Genomic DNA, 7,071 nt, shown 5'->3' on the forward strand with positions numbered 1-7,071 from the left:
CTGGGCTGGCCCTGACGGGTCGGCGACCGGCCTGGCAGGGGCTTATATACGGGAGGCGGCGGCAGCGCAGTCGGACTCATTCACCGCGGCCGCAGGAAGCCGCCCAGCCCGGCTGCCGCCGCCGTAATACTCCGAGTAGCGCCGCCCCTGGATCCCCCCCACCCCAACCCCGGGCTCCCACCCCCAGCCCAAGCCCAGGGGGCCCCCACAAGGCCGGGCAGTGGGGATAAGAATAGAGGAGGGGGCTCTAGACCAGTGCCCCCACCCCACCCCCACATTCACGGTACCTCCAAAAAGGAGCCTTGGGAGCACGGGGGGGGGGGTGTAGAATGTGGGGGGGCGCAGTGGGCCAGAGAGATGAACTGAAGTGGGCTTGGTGAGGGCGCCCTGGTCACTGGAGCTAATCGGAGACTGCGGCACCACACTTCTCTCCCAAGACCAGGCCTCCTCCCGAGACCTCAGGAGTGGGGGGCGGTGGCCAATGATCCTGGGGTGCCCTTCTCAGCGAGCGCCACCGTGGCCTGAACCACTGAGCCTTTGTTTCTGCCCGCCAGAGAGAGATCAAAAGCATCCTAATGGAATTATTGGCTGGCATAGATGGAAGCGCGCTTAGAGATCCCATAACCATAAAGCGTTAGAGCCGGAAGGGACGTTAAAACACTGAATGTCCACAACTGAACATTCTAGTCTAACTCCTTTTTACAAATGGGGAAACCAAGGCCCAGCGGAGAGAAAAGGTAAAAACTGCAGCTAGAACCCAGTTCCCCAGACTCCTGACCAAGGATTTCCAGCTCGTTGGTCACGGTGGTGATGAAGGTGTGAACCCCTTCCTAACCCCTCTCTCCAAGATCAGGTCCATCTCTTAGGCGGTCCCCAACCTTACCACCCCCCTCCCCACTTCCCCAGATCCGCAGGGATCCGCCCAGGCTGCCTAGAGATGGGGGGGGGGGGTATTCCGTTAAATTGGACCCGCCCTATCCCGGATCCGCGGGCGAGGCCAGAGGATCCGATTGCGATACCTCTCAACCTCCGGACCCCCACCAGACAGCCCTGCCCCATCATGCCCCGCCCAGCCTGTCGGGCCTCAGCCCTCCAGGCTTTGCTCTGGGAACCAGGGCGTTCTAGAGAGGAGGAGAAGAGGGAAGGAGGCCAGGTCCTTGAGCTCGAGTACCGGCTCAGGGAGATGTCGAGTGGCTGCCAAGAGTCTGCGTTAAAGACTAGTTAAAAGGCAGTAGGAGAGGCCCGGGGGGGAGGGGGGAGGTGGTCATCGGCCAGGATGAGGCCACAGCTTCCAAGTGCCAAACTGAGCAGGCTGGAAGGTTGAGGCAGGGCAGAATGGGAGGAGGATCTTGGCCATGGATGAGCCGGAAAGATCCAGAACTTGGAGTCACTGCTCCCCCAGCCCTAACTTCTTACATATAGGAAGTGTTGAATAGATGTTTGTTGAATTAAGGGGCAAATCCCTTCTCTCTGAACTTCAGTTTCCATCTTTGTAAAAAGCAGACCTGTACTCTGCCTTGGGGTTGCAGAGAAAGCTGAGAACTAGAGATTCATAGAAAGGGAAGTTACAATTTTACTCTTGCCCATGTGACCTTGGGTAAGTCATTTCCACCTGGAAAAGGAGGGAGGTTAGACTGTTAGGTGGCACAGAGGATCAAATGGGTCTGAAGTCAGGAAGACTCATCTTCTTGAGTTTACTTTTGGCCTCTGATATTTACTAGCTGTGTGGCTCTGGGCAAGTCACTTAACCCTGTTTGCCTCAGTTTTCCCATCTGGAAAATGATCTGGAGAATGAAATGGCAAACCATTCCATTATATTTACCAAGAAAACCCCAAATGGGGTCACCAAGAATCAGACTTGTGTCTGACTAAACAGAAATAACCAAAAAAATGGTCCTTTCTAGTTCTAAATTCATGACCCTAATATTCTATTAGCCATGCCATCTCCAAGTGATCCATCTTCATAAGACCACTATCACCCCACTGCCATTCTCTCCACACTCTATTTCAGTCATAGATTAGAATCTGAGTCAGAGGGGAGCTAGAAGACAAAAACATTGAAAGCCCATAATAGACCTAAGAACACAGACTATCAGAGTTGGCCTCACTATTCCCCTGTTCCAAAACCCTTCCCTTTTGATCCTTTCCAGGAAACAACAGGTACAGCAAAAAGAACAGTCTCTGACCTGATCCCATACCTCTTAGTCCTCAGTTTCCTCATATAATTGTTTCTGAAGTTCCTTTCAGCCTGAAATGATTGATTACTTGACCCCTAAAGCCTCCAGGATAAGGTAACCACTCAGGTTGCCATTAAAAGCCTCCCATAATCTGCCTCTCCCCTTCCTTCATTGGCAATATCAGTGAGTCCATAGCCTTTCTCAGGCCTGTCTCTCAGTGCTGATCTTCAGGAGATGGGCTCCAAGCTGTTCCCTGAACTCCACACTCTATCTCTGGGTGATGTTTGCATACATTAGAACAAGATTTTCCCTCTTCTTCCCTGGAATGCACAGCTTCCTCATCTTTGCTTCTGAGAACCCTTCTCAGCCTTCAGGGGTCAGTTCAGGTACCCACTTCCTATGCAAAATTTACTTTAATTCTGCCAGTTATTAGAGTTCCCTCTTCAGGTTATCTGGTGACTTACTCATCTGATACATCCACCACAGAAGAATATAAATTCCTTGAAGACAGACTTTTCCCCTACCTTTCGGGGGAGGAGGGGGTCTGTGTATCTCCAGTACCTACTGCCTCTTACATATAGGAAGTGTTGAATAGATGTTTGTTGAATTAAATGGGAAAAAATGCTTTCTCATACTGCACCTTAGAACCTTAGATGACATGACTAAAAAGGAAGTTGAAAGAGTGTCCAACAATGGTTTTGGCACTTCATAAATGGCTTCTTAAAAACTGAAATGGGAGCAGCTAGGTGGGTCAATTGGATAAAGCTCCAGTCCTAGAGTCAGAAGGATGAGTTTGAGCATGGACTCAGATACTTGACTGTGTAACCTTGGACAAGTCATTTAACCAAAATTTTAAAAATTGAATTGGAAAAGTACTTAGAACTCTAAAGATGAACTTTTGGAGCTAGAAGGGACCTTTAGCTAGAACAATGCCTAGCATAGTGCTTACTACACATTTGGTACTTAATAAATATTTTTTTTTTTGCTAGATTACTGGAATACTAGAGCTAGAAGGAACCTTAGGATGTAGGCTGTCATAGCTGGGATGAACTTAGAACATTAGAAAAAAGCTGGAAGGGGTCGTAGAGAACATCAGGTTCGATTCCATTTCTTTCCCCATAGATTTAAACATAGATTTAAACCTAGAAGGAATTGCAGAAGCTGCTTTATTCAAACCCCTCTTTTAATAAATGAGGAAGCCGGGGAGCGGCTGGGTGGCACAGTGGATAAAGCATGGGCCCTGGAATCAGGAGTACCTGGGTTCAAATCCAGCCTCAGACACTTAATGATTACCTAGCTGTGTGGCCTTGGGCAAGCCACTTAACTCCATTGCCTTGCAAAAACCTAAAAAACAAACAAACAAACAAACAAATAAATGAATGAATGAACAAATAAATAAATAAATAGATAAGTAAATAAATAAATAAATGAGGAAGTCTAGGTCTGTAAATGTTAAATGACTTGCCCAAGGTTACACAGAACCAGGATTTGATTCCAAGTCTTTTAAATCAGTGCCACCCATTAGACTTTCCACTGCACCACAATGTGTTTGTCCATTCAGTCTGGCTCTAGGATCTGAGTTCTTGATTGGAGCAGGAGGGAACTCCCAGGCCAGTAGCTAAAGTAGTTCTGGAGCCAGAAGGTTTTGTTGACCTCTGGGATCTGCCTTGTTTACCTACTTCACTGAAGCTAACCAGCTAGAAAACATCAGGGCTTTTTTTTTTTAACCTTCCTTCCGCCTTTCATCCACAGGCTGTCACCCTCTCATTGCTAGGGGCAGGTTTCCTTAGCCTTATATGTTATGTTCAAAGGTCCCTTCCAACTTCTTTCTAGTTCCAGTAGTCTATGCTTCAATGTTCCTTCCCAAATCTGTGTTCTAAAACTCTTTAAATCTGACATGTCCTAAGACTTCCAAAGGGGAGGACTGGTGGTGATTGCCTCGCTTCATCCATAGACCCCAGGATACTGGAACCTGACCTGAGCCCTAGGACCCGACTGCCCTGTCGTGAAGGGAAGGGAGAGAAGTTCCAAGAAGGGAGAAGGGACTCCCTAGGTCCTGGGGAAAATGCCAACCAACTTGTTTTTCAAATGGTAGTTAGAGGAGGAGTTGGGGGAGGGTGAATTGGCCAAGTTTTTCTAGTACGGAGCATGGTTCTCCACAAAGGGAAAGGAAAATAAACAGGTTCAACAGATGTGTATCAATGATTCCTAAGGGCTGGGATGGAAAGTCACATTAACTGAGTAAACTCCCCAGGGCTTGGGACCAACTACCCATCTCCAGCCTGGACGGCTAGAATAGACCGGACAGAGGCCTGGAAAGTGTCAGGAGACACTCAAACCTTCCCAAAAGACTAGGGACTGGTGGATGGTCTGAGTTCCATAGAGCATTTCAGACCTTCTTGAGGAACAGTAGAATTGAATCAGATCCATCCTGGTGTAATTTGGGAAGTCCTGAATTCATGTCATAAGACCTAAGTTAGAATTCCAGCTATATCCTCATTTTCTATGTCCTTCCCTCTATAGGCTTAGATTTCTTCTTTCAGATAAGAGACTTAAACTGTATTTTTTTCCTATGGATCCAATGGTTGTATCCCAAGGAGAATTTTTGGATGAATCAGTTTCACTTAGATGCTGTGATTTCTCCCTCCATCAAATTGGTTTACTGGTGATCTGGCCCTGGACCATCTCTGCTATTCCTTTCCTAGCCCCAAAGGGCTTTTGGGGACTTCATCCTCTTTTTTTTTTATTTTACCACCTAGTCAATTGGGTTTAAAAAAAAAAGGAACTTTTGGTCTAATTCTTTGGACAAATGCTGAGGCTAAGAAACTGTTGCTTTGTTAGATTTCCTTCAATTAAACAGGAGGTATTTCCATTGCTAAGAGACCAGGCCTACCTTTCCCTCCTCTCTCCCAGTTGACATACTGACAAGCTGGGGGCTAGACATACTACTCCAAGCTGAGAACTTGCAGCATATCTGGAGGGTGGGGGTGGAAGCAGGACAGGGAGGGGAGTCCTGAGAATGGGGGAAGGACTGTTCAACCAATCTCGATTCCAATCCAACCAATGCTAGATAACAAATATTAGGGTTGGGGCTCCAGGTAGTGGGGGTTAGGTATAGAGAGGAAAAGGTGGCCTGGCTGATTTAATTCTATTTCATTCTCCAGATGAGAAAATTCCTTCTACAAATACAGGTGGGCACCTTTCCTGGAAACTCTTGGTCTTAGAAAGTTGCCTACAAATAATGGTGTTAGTTTCAAATAGAAACACATAAGGATCCCCCCCCCCCCCCCCCCGCAGCTGCATATTGACTTAGTTTTAAAATGTAATGTTCTCTATGTTTTTGTCTTATTTTCACTTATTTTGTTAAATATTTCCCAATTACATTTCCCTCTGGTTCAGGCTGAAGGAGACTATTATGGGCTGCATTCCAATGAAGTGTGATACCTCTGGCCTAGGGTATTAAAAGGTTAAGTGAATCACTCACATTTATCAGAGGCAGAATTTGACCCTAGGTCTTTCTGATTTCACAGCCAGTTCTCCATTCACCATACCAAGCTGCCTCTTGTGGAAGAAAAAGATAAATGGAGAAGTTGAAAGTAACATTGAAAGAGAATTTGGAATAGGCTTGGGTCAGAAGTTGGAATACTCTATGGGAGAAAACTAGGAATATCCTTGGAGAGAGAAGCACTTTCTGTGAGGAAGAATAAGAAGTTAAAGGGCTAGAGAGAAGTTGAGGTGGTCAGAGAGAAAAGCTGGAGTGTCTATTGGAAGTTGGAAGAGCCTTTGGAAAAGATTTGGGAAACTCAGAGAAGATTTGGGATGTCTCTGGAGAGAAATTTTGAGAGAAATTGGAGTATCTTAGAATTTGGAGCAGTCTAGTAGAAAAATTGAGGCAGCTAGGTGGCTCAGTAGATAGAGCGGTAGGCCTGGAGCCTGGAGTTAGGAGGACTAGAGTTCAAATCAGACCTTAGACACTAGCTGATTAACCCTGGCCAAGTCACTTAATTTCTGTTTGTCTCGCTCCACTGGAGAACAAAACTGGCAAGTCACTGCAGTATTCTTGCCAAGAAAACCCCAGGATGTGGTGCTGGCGGGCTATGATCTACAGGCTATAAAGAGTCAGATGCAAGTGAACAGCAAGGACACAACTTCACTTTTGGATGTGGGGAAAATATTTGGAAGAGAAATTGGGGCAGGCTTTTGGGAGAGAAGTTGGGAGTATCAGGAGAAAAGTTCTGAGCATCCTTGAGAAAAAAGTTAGGCTCAGGGATGATTCCCCATGTTTACTGATTGGGGAGATTTTTGAGGGACAATTCTCCCTGAGAGAGAAGCTCTCTGAGCCAAGATCTCCACAGGGGATTTATTGTGCTGAAAAGCTCCCAGAATTTGAGAATCAGAAGATCTTTTCTCAGTACTCTGCGATCTTGAGGCAGATAATTCCTTTCTTTAAGTTTCAGTTATCCCCATATGTGAAATGGGCATAAAAATCATTAGCTTACACACTCTCCCAGCATTGCTGAGAGGACAGTGATTTGTGAACACCATAGGTGGAAGTACAGCCAGTACAGTTAGATGGAGAGAAAGGCAGTCTTGGGGCTCAGAAGATTCGGTTTCAAATCCTGACTCTGAGATATAATGACTGTGTGATTCTAGTTTGGTCTCTCACTGCTTTAGGCCAGAGGGGTGGAGCCACTACATTACCCAGTGTAGTAGGATCCAGATTAACTGTAATTGGGAAATATTTAACAAAACAAACTAAAATACAATGGAACATGGAGTTTTCTAAGTCAGTATTCAGTGAGCAGGAATAGGGGTTCAGTGGCCTCCATTTCTTTTTGAGTTTGACACCATTGGTGTAGGCAATTCTCTGAGATGAGGGTGCAGAGAAAGGACA

The sequence above is a fragment of the Macrotis lagotis genome, chromosome X (assembly GCF_037893015.1).
Source record: "Macrotis lagotis isolate mMagLag1 chromosome X, bilby.v1.9.chrom.fasta, whole genome shotgun sequence".
Classification (NCBI taxonomy): Eukaryota; Metazoa; Chordata; class Mammalia; order Peramelemorphia; family Peramelidae; genus Macrotis; species Macrotis lagotis.